Consider the following 14,062-nt stretch of genomic DNA (forward strand, 5'->3'; position numbering starts at 1 on the left):
CTGACCTGTTGGGTGAGTGGAGAAAAATAAGAACGTCTGTCAGTCCTGTTGTTTTTTGACAAAGAGCAAATACCTACGCATGTAAAGCTTGGTTATGTAAGATACGCTGTAAGAGCTTTCGTCCCCAAACCATTGCAGTTTAAGAATTGTAAAGGATTTAGCCAAGTTTAAAGTGTGTGCAGACGGACAGAGTATATTGAAGAACGGTGTGTAGAAGGACGCCAGTATTGCAATTGTGGTGGGAATCATGATCCTGAGTTCCTGGAGTGCCCTGTCAGGGTGAAGGACATTGAGGTGGCGAAAGTTAGAGCGATCAATTGAATCTCTTATGCGGAGGCGATTAAAATAATTGAGAAAACAAGTGATGCTAGTGAATATATGGTAGTGGAGGTTCCCTCCCAGGTTCGTTTATTTATTTATTCCTTTGGTCGGTTTTTTTGTGTATTTTATTCAATTTTGGGGAATCCTGTTTCCACCCCGCACAGTAGGTGGCAGGATGCACATAAAATTGTGCGATCGCCAATATACCATAGAAGAAGAGGTAGAAGATGTAGTGGCTTATACGCGAACAGCAGGAGTGGGCGGGCTTTCAAGTTTTGAAGCTATTGGAAAGTAAAATACACACAGCACTTCAAAATCGTAGGGCACTGGGTAGGCTTTTAGCACCCGATGTGGTTGTGTATTTGGAGTTTCTCATCAACACTTGCAAGTTACTGTGGGAAAGCCACTATCCTATATGTAGGATATCGTCGTAGGATTTAGTTAACAACAGTTGAAGCCTGTTGCCTCCCGCTGTTGGACAAAACGGCATTTGCATTGCATTTTCATTCGCTCTAGCTACAGTTTCAGTGGACTTGGAAGTTTAAATCCTGAAATTTTGCTTCGCAAGCTTGCAAGCTTCCTTTCGTGAATTAAATTCGAAAGACAACCCACCTGGCCGTCTGGTAACTCGTTCAACAAACTGCAGCAGAAGGGGAATGTGGTTTGTTGACGATAGCCAATCCTTCCGTTGGCTGTTCTCCAATTGAAAAACAGGTATGTAGGCTAGATATTATGTAGCAATTTATCTGTTTTGAAGTTACGCGCGGGTTTCATGAATGAATATATACACATTTCACGCCGTACATTAATTGAGTTAGTCATTTTCCTTCATTGTAAACCATTTTTCTATAATTACATTTGCCATTTTCCAATCAAAAACACGTCACCAAATTACATGACTACAAACACTGCACGGTAATTTAGTGTTTCTTAATGTTGCCAGTTATGTTCTAGTAACTGTTCTGTGATATTGAAAGATGTCATTCAATTGCCTGAAAGACAAGTTGTCTGCATAGATTTTTCAGGGAGGTAGGCCTAGTGCTGTAGCCTACTTAGCTGATCTGTATATATAGGTGGGTGTGTGTATTTTGTGTTACGCTCAAAGATCAACTGCTCACTCAGATTGATGTTAAGGGCAAAATTGTGGTGTAGATGGTGGGAGGGATGAACAGTAATGGGTCCAGGGCTCCTCCACCTATTTTTTTTGTAGTAACATTTTATAATGAATTTCCTACAATTCTACAGTTTAGAAAAAAACATTTAATGAACCTTTACTTAACTAGTCAGTTAAGTCAGGCAAGTCAGTTAAGAACAAATTCTTATTTACAATGACGGCCTACCAGAAGGATGGGGGCTGGGATTAAAAATATAGGACAAAACACACATCATGAGGAGAGAACTAAGACAACAACAGCATGGCAGCAACACATGAAAACACAACATGACAACAACATGGTACAAGCACAAAACATGGTACAAACATGGTACAAACAGTGTCGTCAGTTTTGGGAAAATACCTGCGTAATTGAGCACCCAGCTCACCCAGGTGCTTCGCTATATCACATTTGACATTGTCCATAAGCTTGAATTTATTTGCACACAAAAAATCATACAATAATGGAAAGACCTGTGTGTTGTCCTTGTTAATGCAGACAGAGAAGAGCTACAATTTCTTAATCATAGCCTCAATTTTGTCCCTGACATTGAATATAGTTGCGGAGAGTCCCTGTAATCCTAGATTCAGATCATTCGGGTGAGAAAAAACATTGTGTGAGGAACTCGTCATCATGCAAGTAGTCAGACAAATGAAAATTATGGTCAGTAAAAACTTTAAGCTCGTCTTTCAATTTAAAGAAACGTGTCAATACTTTGCCCCTTGTTAACCAGCACACTTCTGTATGTTTTTAAAGCGTTACATGGTCGCTGCCTGTATTGCATAATGCAGAAAATACACGAGAGTTCAGGGGCCTTGCTTTAACCAATTTTTGCTGTAGTGTCCAAAACATCTTTCAAGCTGTCAGGCATTCCCTTGGCAGCAAGAGCCTGTCGGTGGATGCTGCAGTGTACCCGAGTGACGTCGGGAGCAACTGCTTGCACGCGCATTACCACTCCACTATGTCTCCCTGTCATGGCTTTTGCGCCATCAGTACAGATACCAACTCAACTTGACCATCAAAGTCTATTTGATGTCACAAAGCGGTCCAGTACTTTAAAAATATCCTCTCATGTTGTCCTGGTTTGCAGAAGAGGATGTCCCCCCCCATAAATGTAACGGGAATATACCAGGAGCTGTGCCAGGCCCGCCACGTCTGTTGACTCATCCAGCTGTAATGTATATAATTCACTGGCTTGTATGCAAAGCAGTAATTGTTTCAAAACATCTCCTGCCGTGTCACTGATGCGTTGTGAAACAGTGTTGTTTGATGAAGTCATTGTCTGTATAGTTTTTGGCCTTCTCCCGCAGCATTGTCCCAGCCATATCCACGGCAGCAGGAAGAATGAAGGCCTCCACAATAGTATGGGACTTGCCTGTACTAGCTACTTGGTAGCTCACTATATAAGATGTTTCTAGCCCCTTCTTATTAATGTTATCTGTTGCTTTTATACATGTCTTACTACTCGACAGTCATCTTTATTCTGGCTCAAACTCCCGTGACTTATTTTTCAAATGGTCATGTTTCGTTTCTTAATGTCTGCGCAAGGGTGAAGGTTTCCCACGAGAGATTAATGGTTAATGTGATTGGATGTTAATTATTTGACTAGGCTACATGTATTTGACATTGTGTTGTTTTTTCGCCGGACACTAGATGTTTCACCGCCAAAAATACAATTAAACCAAGGCTACTCAGCCCCCCCCCCCCCCCCCCCAAAAAAAAAACCTCACCCAAATGTATAGCCACGTTGGAAATTATAAATGTACTGTTTGAAAATGTGAATTAATAAAATAAAATGTCCTTCACATTTTTATTTGCGTACCACTTCCCCAGTTTTGGAATACCTGGTCTACCGTATCAAAAGCTTTGGCCAAGTCAATAAAAATAGCAGCACAACATTGCTTACAATCAAGGGCAATCGTGACTTCATTTAGGACCTTTAAGGTTGCGGTGACACATCCAGTTTGACATGACTTATGCCTTTTCTTGAGGGTTATATGGAGGGATATTTTGAAAACACAGTATAAGTGGAAGGATAAGTCGCCACGATCACTAATGGAGGTATTTCAAGGCAAATATTACGAAGACACAGAAGATGAAAGCTGAGTTGTATTATAATGATGCACACATGCATATTTAGAACAAGAACACACAAAAGATGAAGACTGAGTTATATTATAGTTAGTTTGCCTACTGTATGCCCAGTCCCTACATATACCATAGATAAAGACTGACACTTGTGTCATGTTTTAAAACTCATTTCATGCAATTCTAAACATTCTGCCCTTTTGCTTTTGAAGTGTTCATATGCTAACATGCCCCCCCCCCCCCCATCCCCCTTGGCAATTTCACCTGTGCTTAATGTTGTAACATATTTACATAGTCTGGAGATTTGTGAGTCCTTGTGGCTTCCTTCTTTGTTTAGTTCCCATGCTAGTAAGACTATATCAGGTAGCCTACTGTGGAGATGTAGATCTAGTTCAGTGTTTTCTACACCCAGAACAGTTCAGTGTTTTCTACACCCAGAACAGTCAATCTATCAGATACTCAATGCATTGAGTAAGTAATATTTCACAATATTGTGAAAGTATCTGCAACTGCAATCAACTGAATAACACATCATTAGTATGTGGCCAATTGGTCTTAAAACTTCTCACGCCACTATTCCATGTATTCTGCTTTTGTATCAATACTGTCAAGTGCCAACTCTTCTTAACAGCTGCTAGACCAGTGCTCCATTGAATGTGAATGTCATTCACGCACCGCACTGTTGAATGGAGGCCATACACTGAATGAGCTCGACGTCATAAAAGCTACCTCTATTCTTGTTCCACCCACTGTATTGGCCTTGGCGGTGTGCCCAGAAAACTACCCTAAGTGTTTTGGTTGACAGAGCGTATACTTGGGAGTCTTGGAGAGCCTGGGTTCTCCTCAAAGCAAGGCAGAGACAAAATCTCTGCAAACAATGACTGCGAACGAGCAAGCAGGGGAAGTGTTCTTAAACACACCTGTGAAATCAAAGTTAAAGAAGCTAAAGATAAAACGGAACAAGAATGTGCTGTAGGCCTAGTTGTTTCATACTGTAGTAGTAAGATGTAACTTATGGCAGCCATTTTGCCATAGGAGTGAAAGTTTGAGTTCCAAATGGAATGAGGCATGAGCTTAGTTGGCAAAATATTATTTTGGAATCAAGGCATTATCTGTCCATATAGCAGCTCCATGCAAACTGTGTGAAACAAGGTACAAGTAAGTGTAGTGTGTGTGTGTGTGAGAGAGAGTACTGTGCACAATGTGTGTGCAGGAGTTAGGCTGGTTTTGTGCAGTAAATTGCTGTCAAGCACTTGTGTGTTATGTCATCATGATGCTGTAGTTAAAGGTATGCATTGCTTTGGGCTGGATGTGCCTGTGTGTAGTTCATACATGCTGAATTACTCTCATCTCAATTAGCCACAAAATCCCAAGTTTGAAAGCAACTGTTTTATGGAAGCTGTGCTGTGGCATTTTACCGACATCTCCCCACATAGGCCAGCCCCCTAGACATTTGAGTTCTAGCCGATGAGATTCAGCCCCTCGCCGTTTGAGTGACCGCTAGTAAGAATCACACACAGACGAGCGAGAGGGGGTGCAATGACGTGGTGCACATATCTGCAAATTGTTCTATTACTAAACTGCCTTTATCACACTGCTATTACAATTCTTATTTTTACTCAGACTGTTGGTCGTTTTGTAGCTACACTGTGGATGTAATGGTATTTGAGGCAGACTCATTTTTATCATGGGTAAAGTAGACCTCTCTGACAGTACTAGTTATGTCACAACAGGCCTTCCGGCCATATCATACCCAACCATCGGCTGGAGTTAAGCAAGAAGGGGAGAAGAATGTTGATGGGTGTCTTGATATACCACATTGTGTTTGGGTAAAAAAAAAAAAAAGACCTAGTACATGCGCATACAAGGCCACAATTTCATAAAGACATGCTGCCCCAGAGAGAACATTCCAGCTCAAACAGCGGAGCATTTCCCAAGCAGGGAGCAGCACTCGTTTTCTCAGACTTTGTTTCTCTGTTTTACCCATCCTTTTATTTTGACCATATAAATGGCATGGAGACTCCAAACAAGGTGACATTGACTGCATTGTTTGGCAGTTAAGTGGTAAGTGTCATCATCACTCAGCTGAACGTGTGACTGTGGTCCTGGGTGAGGTTGGGTTGCGTACGCAGGTATCTGTCACTCAACAAACGGGGGAATAGAGAGGATGAGGGTGGCTGGAGAGCCCTATGTTGGATAAAGCTTGGTTTGGCACACCTGAAGTGCTCCGCTTAGATAAGGGGGTATTGAATTTGTTTGATGTTGACAGCCCTCACTTTGCAATGGGGTTGACTTGTTGCTCAAGCCATATTGCTATTGACACTGCTAACATTCCGGTCCCTGACAGACAATGTAAAAAAAAATTGGTTTTTGTGAGGACACTAGATGAAGTTAACACCTCTCCTTTGGGAGATTAAACCTGTCTAACCTCATCCACTAATATCCTTCATTCACATTGTATGACACAAGGTTGCAAAGGGTCGGAACATTTACATGGGAAGTTAAGCCCTGGAATTTGGGGAATTTTGCTTAAATTCATAAAAAAAAGTTAGCTTATAAGTGGACCTTTTTTGTGGCATACACAAGGCAATTCTAGGTCTTGTGGCATATTTTGATTAAATTATCCCCAATTCAATGGAATTGCAACCCTCTGCATGCACAGTGAATTCTTCCTTCACATGTGCAGTGCACTCTTCCATCACATGTACAGCTGATTCTGAAGATCTTGCACACTAATGAGATGCTATTGAGCCCACATTACTACACTGTCTGAGACAAGGACTACATGCTTTCTGGTAAGTTTTGATTACAATATTGGGTGGGGTGAATATTTTATATGGCATGCATGATTTTTTTTGTCAACTAGTAAATAGTAGTCTACAGCAAAGTGTGTTTTAAATCATTTACAACTTGAATTTTTTTTCTGCTAGTTAGTTTTTGCTACCATGTGGGTTTTAGCTTGCTTGAGCCTGCTAAATGAGTGTTAATTCACCTGTTTCCATACATGTTTCCATACATGTTTCATTTTAAAACATTTATCTTATGAAGGAGTTGTTTAATCTAACTGCTTAACTATTTATCTGTATGTGGAATTAAACTTAAAATTGTAAAAAAGTTAATATTTTACAGGAAAATGCCACTATCTGATGTATGTGAAGAATGCAACAAAGATGCAGAATCATCTGGCCAAGTGCATAAAGTTCCCTCAGCGCTCACAACAAGCAACCTCTGACAAAAGTCCCTCTACTTCTATTCGAGGTGAAAATGATGAATCAGACACCTTACACGGAACCCAAACCGGCTGCGCGCGTGCGCCATCGTGCATAAATGTATTTCGTCTCCCCACACCAAACGCGATCACGACACGCAGGTTAAAATATCAAAACAAACTCTAAACCAATTATATTAATTTGGGGACAGGTCGAAAAGCATTAAACATTTATGTCAATTTAGCTAGGTAGCTTGCACTTGCTAGCTAATTTGTCCTATTTAGCTAGCTTGCTGTTGCTAGCTAATTTGTCTAGGGATATAAACATTGAGTTGTTATTTTACCTGAAATGCACAAGGTCCTCTACTCACCAATTAATCCACACATGAAATGGTCAACCGAATCGTTTCTAGTCATCTCTTCTCCTTACAGGCTTTTTCTTCTCTGGACTTTATATTGTGATTGGCAACTTTCATAAATTAGGTGCATTACTGCCACTGACCTTGTCTTTCAGTCACATACCCACATGCCATCTCCTCATTGGTTATCTGCTTCTATAAAAGCTATGAGGAGATGGGAGAGGCAGGACTTGCAGCGCGATCTGCGTCAATAGAACTGACTTCTATTTTAACGCTTGGCAATGCAGACGCTCGTTGGCGCGCGCAATAAAATTATTTTGCAATGCTCGCGCACGTGAAGCAACTGGTTAACCTCTGATGCTCACAGGCAATGTGCATTGGAAGAGATTTCAGAATGTTCTTCGCCCAGCATACACCCCTCCAACCAGACATGCTTGTTCTACTCATTTGCTGGATGCAGAGTTCAAGTGAAGGTCTAGCAAATCATAGAGAAAGCAGACTGTATTGCAATCATCTCTGATGGGTGGTCGAATGTTAGTGGGGAAGGAATAATTAACTACATCTCCACATCTCAACCAGTATTCTACAAGAGCACAGACACAAGGGACAACAGACACACCGGTCTCTACATTGCAGATGAGCTGAAGGCAGTCATCAATGACCTTGGACCACAGAAGGTATTTTCACTGGTGACAGACAATGCTGCAAACATGAAGGCTGCTTGGTCTAACATGGAGGAGTCCTACCCTCACATCTCACCCATTGGCTGTGCTGCTCATGCATTGAATCTGCTCCTCAAGGACATCATGGCACTGAAAACAATGGATACACTTTACAAGAGGGCCAAGGAAATGGTTAGGTATGTGAAGGGTCATCATGTTATAGCAGCAATCTTCCTCACCAAGTAAAGTGAGAAGAATAAGAGCACCACATTGAAGCTACCCAGCAACACCCGTTGGGGTGGTGTTGTCATCATGTTTGACAGTCTCCTGGAGGGGAAGGAGTCTCTCCAAGAAATGGCAATATTACAGTCTGCTGATATGGACAGCCCCATCAAGAGGATCCTCCTGGATGTATTTTGGGTGAGAGTGGTAAGCAGCCTGAAATTCCTGAAACCTATAGCAGTAGCCATTGCACGGATTGAGGGAGACAATGCCATCCTGTCTGATGTTCAGACTCTGCTTGCAGAAATGACAGTGAAGATGAGGCCTCAGAGTCTGATGTTCAAGAGGTGGACATTGACGAGGTCCAGGGAGAAGACATGGAAGCCTGAGAGGAAGACGACCAAAGCTTTACTTCCTAGACTATCATTTTACAGATGTATGTTAAACGTTTTTGGGAGATGCGATGGATCCTTGGGGATCATTCAATATTCCCTTTCTTTTGGTGTTCAGGGGAATCATCCCATGTGAAGTTAACTCATTTTATTCAAGTTCAATTTGTAACTAAATTGTTCTGTCTCCATATGATATGGTAAATATATCCAATGCAAAAAAACATCTACATTTTAAATGGTATTAATATTAATTTGTGTGTATTTCCATTAATTCAAATATATTTCCACAACATTTTCACCTCTGACTATTCCCCAAAATGTGCAACCCTAATGACACCTGACATAAACATTGGCTGGCTTTGATCCATTGCCATCAGGCTGAAGGGCTATTAGTGTACCTACATTGATGCAAGTATGATGTCAAGGTTGAATATCTAGTAACTATACTGAACAAAAATATAAGTGCAACATGCAACAATTTCAAAGATTTTACTGAGTTAAAGTTCATGTAAGGAACAGTTAATTGTAATAAATTCATTAGGCCCTAATCTATGGATTTCACATAACTGTGCAGGGGCGTAGCCGTGAGTGTGCCTGGGAGGATGTAGGCCCCATCTACTTGTGATCTAGGCCCACCCACTGGGGAGCCAGGCCCAGTCAATCAGGCTTTATTACCGACCAATATACTACTCAGTATCATCAACTGTCTGGGTCACGATCCCGCAGGTGAAGAAGCCGAATGTGGAGGTCCTGGAGTGGTTACACGTGGTCTGCTGTTATGAGGCCCGTTGGACGTATTGCCAAATACTCTGAAACAGTTGGAGGTGGCTTGTGGTAGATAAATGAACATTCAATTCTCTGGCAACAGCTCTGGTGGATATTCCTGCGTCAGAATGCAAATTGCACACTCCCTAGATTTGAGTCATCTATGGCGTTGTGTTGTGACAACGGCACATATTAGTGCCCTTTTGTCCCCAGCTCAAGGTGCACCTGTGTAATGATCATGCTGTTTAATCAGCTTCTTGATATGCAACACCTGTCAGGTGGATGGATTATATTGGCCAAGGCAAAATGTTCACTAACAGGGATGTAATCAAATTGGTGGACAACATTTGAGACAAGATTTTGTGCATATGAAACAATTCTGGGATCTTTTATTTCAGCTCATGAAACATGGACTAACACTTTACATGTTTCGTTTATATTTTTGTTCAATGCATTCAGAAAGTATTCAGACCTGTTGACATTTTCCACATTTTGTTACAATACAGCCTTATTCTAAAATGGATTAAATTGTTTTCCCCACCTCATCAATCTACACACAATACCCCATAATGACAAAGTAAAAAAAGGTTTTCAGAAATGTTTGCAAATGTATTAAATAAAAAACAGATCACATTTACATAAGGATTCAGACCCTTTACTCAGTACTTTGAAGCACCTTTGGCAGCGATTGCAGCCCCGACTCTTCTTGGGTATGATGGTACAAGCTTGGTCACGATCCCGCAGGTGAAGAAGCCGAATGTGGAGGTCCTGGAGTGGTTACACGTGGTCTGCGGTTATGAGGCCCGTTGGACGTATTGCTAAATACTCTGAAACAGCGTTGGAGGCGGCTTGTGGTAGAGAAATTAACATTCAATTCTCTGGCAACAGCTCTGGTGGACATTCCTGCAGTCAGAATGCAAATTGCACACTCCCTAGACTTTAGTGGGAGTGTGCAATTTCTCCCATTATTCTCTGCAGATCCTCTCAAGCTCTGTCAGGTTGAATGGGGAGCGTCGCTGCACAGCTATTTTCAGGTCTCTAGAGATGTTTGATGGGGTTCAAGTCCATGCTTTGGCTGGGCCACTCAAGGACATTGAGACTTGTCCCGAAGCCCCCCCCCCCCCTGCTATGTCTTGGCTGTGTGCTTATGGTCGTCGTCATGTTGGAAGGCAAACCTTAGACTGGGGGGTGGAGGTCCTGAGCGCTCAGGAGAAAAAGTGATATTTCCTTTTAAAAATATTTGTTATAAATTAGCAAATATTTTCTAAAGACCTGTTTTTGCTTTGTCATTATGGGGTATTGTGTGTAGATTGATGAAGGAAAAATTAATTGTATCCATTTTAGAATGATGCTGTAACAAAATGTAAAAGTCAAGGGGTCTGAGAACTTTCCGAATGCACTGCATGTTATAAAAGCATACTATATTGTACGTGCAATACGTTTAAAGTTGTGGATGGCCACAGGAAGATCAGAATCATTTTTTATTCTGAACGGCACTTATACTTGACTGTTCAGTCCGAGAACAGTCGATTCAATACAATACAGTCGAAATCAATAACCCTGGTTATGCCTGCATTACTTGATAGTTCAGAAACAAGTGCCCACTGGATATTCAATAGTCAGTAGGCACTTTGAGAATGTTTGAGTAATCATATGCAACTGGATTGTGAGGGGCTTAAATGAGCCCAAAACCTAATTTAATTGCCTTGATATATTACATAGGAATACATTGTATATTGTTCGACTGCAAAATTTAAAGAAAATGGTCTAACTGCGACCTTTTAAACAAATCCCCCGACCCATCCTTTTTCCTCAGCAGTCAACGGGGGTGGGGAACCATAATGGCCGTCTCGGCAGGCAGTTTCACTCTGTAAATATTTACAGTGAGTGGAGGGGATGTGACAATATGAGCAATAGGAACTCCCAGGGGAAGGGTGCTTGGGTTAGCCAGGAGGCTAATCTCCTCTAAGACATATTTGTAAATCTCGCTAGTAGTTTGTGGACATTGTAAAGCGGCCACTCTCTCAAAAAGAAGATAAGCTAATTTGGCCTGTGATTTAGTATATGTGAAGTGTGTGAATTCAGTAATTGATGACAGTGACATTGAGCATATGTTGACAATCAGTCCAACTATGATTTGAAGTGTATATATCTGGACAGCATTTCCGATACAACGAGCGACACTAAGACTAATGTGCCAGGGTCTGACTGCATATGGAGTCATAGTAAAAGCCTTGTTTGGGTCTCTGGATTGTTCTCTGTTGAAGTACTGCAGTCCATACATGACACTTGAAAAAACATTGTAGTCGACTGGACAGAATGTCCACTTCATCTAATTGGCCTCTCATTCATACTTGGGTCATTATCCAGCCAATCATCATCATAAACTTTTCATAAGAGGGCACAAACTCTGACGTAGCTCTGGTGGCGATGCAAATGATAGACCCTTTTATTTCCATTCAGGAAATCTCACATTACAGGAGAAACTCCTGCATCAGCCTACGTATGTTTCCAGTTTCTACATAGCCTACTTGCTAAATATGAACTATCTGGTTTTGTTTGTGTTTCAATGGGAATTAACTGTTAATCCCACATCTGGTAATTCCTTCCTTTAGCATGTAGTTGAGCTGTGGTTGATTTTGTAGCGTTTTGTTTTATAAAAGTCAACTGTTAGGCCTGGTCCCATAAAAGTTCTGTTTGTTTTACTGTATCTCTGGGCCCTAACCCATCAACTGCAAAGTAGGCTATCAAGTAGAAAGTAGGCTAGCTGATTTTGGTGCGTTGTCCAGAAGGGTTAAAATCTGATGTACTGTATCTCTGGGATTTACTAACCCATCCCCCTCTGCCTGTACAGAAGACCCCCTAACGGCGACCCCTCGTTAGAGTTCCAGCAGTCCAGATGGTGTCTGGTGGATGCCCCGAGACCCCATGAGTTGGATAGGCTGGATGAATCATTCCACCTCGCTATGTCCCCCCCCCCGCCACTATCCGCCTCTTTCTTCCTTCCTTTCCTCTCTCTCCCTCTCTGTCTGGATGTCTTTGTCCTCTACAGTAGGCCAGACTGAGGCTGTAAAGTGACATTCCTCTACATCTAACCTGAGACTGTTGCATTGACGTAAGCTATTTTGACGGTTTCCACATAGAGAGCATTTTAACGTGGTCTCTTTTTTGATATCCTAGAGTAACCACCTTTCCAATTTAGTCTGTCAGTTTTTCCAATCTGCAATGCAGTTTCCCCAAGGGGTGCTCTTGGGAAACACTACCAGGAGAGTGCTTATATCATTTTTATCAACAATATCACTGTGATCCAAAGAAGCGCATTGTATATAATTTAAATTTTTATTTTTATAGATTGACACTTTTAAAACATACTGGAGTAAGGAGTCAGTTCGTTTGTCAATTTTAGTGTTGAAGGCTACCAAGGATGTGTATGTACAGTAGATGACTGACGGGGCTCTGTTTTGAATCCACCACGCCTCCATCTTGGCACTCCCCCCACCATTGTAAAAATATATATATATATTTTGGAAGCTATGGAAATACATTTTATTAATCATTACTACATTTGTTTTTGCCACATTTATTATATTAAACACCTTAATGCATATTTTAATTATATTATGTGAGCTGAACTTAAATATATTAAAACATTTTCCTTGAAGTATACTTTTTTGAAAGTTCTAATGTTACTGTCTCCACAGCAACAAATTTAGTTAAATACATGTAATTTTGTCCTTTAACATTTTAATTGAAATACTGTAGAATTCCTTTCATTATTATGGAGGACTGCTCCTTCTGGGGAGTGCCAATATGGCTGACCGGTGGTTTCAAAGCCTGTCATTTGCCAGTACACAACATCAGCAATCCAGGGTTTATATAAGTCATTGAAGGCTACTCAAGCCAAGGTAACCCAGTGCAATTTTTTTTGGGACAAAGGGTGTTTATTTGATGAAGGGTGCGGACGTGTGTTAGTAAGATACTACATTGCTCTCATAAAGACTTCCTGTGTGTCTACTCTGGCTGCAGTAGCCCTTTGAGAACAGTCCAGCTGGGCACGCCACGCATGGTATGAGTTTGTCTGAGCGCCGGTTACGGGGAATTCCCGATCTGTCAGTCTGATAATGGACACAAAAACACACCACCCTTCCTCTTTGATAATACAGTGCCTTCAGAAAGTATTCACAACCCTGGACTTTTTCCACATTTTGTTGTGTTACAGCCTTAATTTAAAATGTATTAAATTTAGATTTTGTCACTGGCCTACACCCAATACCGCATAATGCCAAAGTGGAATTAGGTTTTTAGAAATGTTTACAAATGAAAAATAACCCCTATGTTATGGCAAATAAGTTAAGGATTAAAAATCTGTTTAACAAGTAACATAGTTTGCACTACTGTTTAACATGATTTGAATGACTACCTCATCTCTGAACTCCACAAGGCCCCTCAGTTGAGCAGTGAATTTCAAACACAGATTCAACCACAAAGACCAGGGAGGTTTTCAAATGCCTCTCAAAGTAGGGCCCCTATTGGTAAAGCAGACATTGAATATCCGTTGGAGCATGGTGAAGTTATTAATTACACTTTGGTTGGTGTATCAATACACCCAGTCACTACAACAATACAGGTGTCCTTCCTAACTCCGTTGCCGGAGAGGGAGGAAACCCCTCAGGGATTTCACCATGATAGGAGAAAACTGAGGATTGGATCAGCAATATTGTAGTTACTCCACAATACTAACTCAATTGACAGAGTGAAAAGAAGGAAGCTTGTACAGAATAACATAATTCCATAAGCACAGACAAAATTCTAGAGGAAAACCTGGTTGTCTGCTTACCACCAGACACTTGGAGATGTCACCTTTCAGCAGGACAGTAACCTAAAACGCAAG

General features: G+C 41.2%; 1 protein-coding gene across 1 annotated transcript in view; it reads left to right on the plus strand.

Moving 5' to 3' along the window:
* The first annotated feature begins 624 nt into the window (after positions 1–624).
* Positions 625–14,062, plus strand: part of svild (supervillin d) — a 109,939-nt gene continuing 96,501 nt past the window's right edge. Inside the window, exon 1 of the mRNA XM_038991550.1 lies at positions 625–1,035. The gene's annotated coding sequence lies outside the window, so the exon portion shown is untranslated. The remainder of the gene's footprint in view (positions 1,036–14,062) is intronic.

The sequence above is a fragment of the Salvelinus namaycush genome, chromosome 4 (genome assembly GCF_016432855.1).
Source record: "Salvelinus namaycush isolate Seneca chromosome 4, SaNama_1.0, whole genome shotgun sequence".
Lineage (NCBI taxonomy): Eukaryota > Metazoa > Chordata > Actinopteri > Salmoniformes > Salmonidae > Salvelinus > Salvelinus namaycush.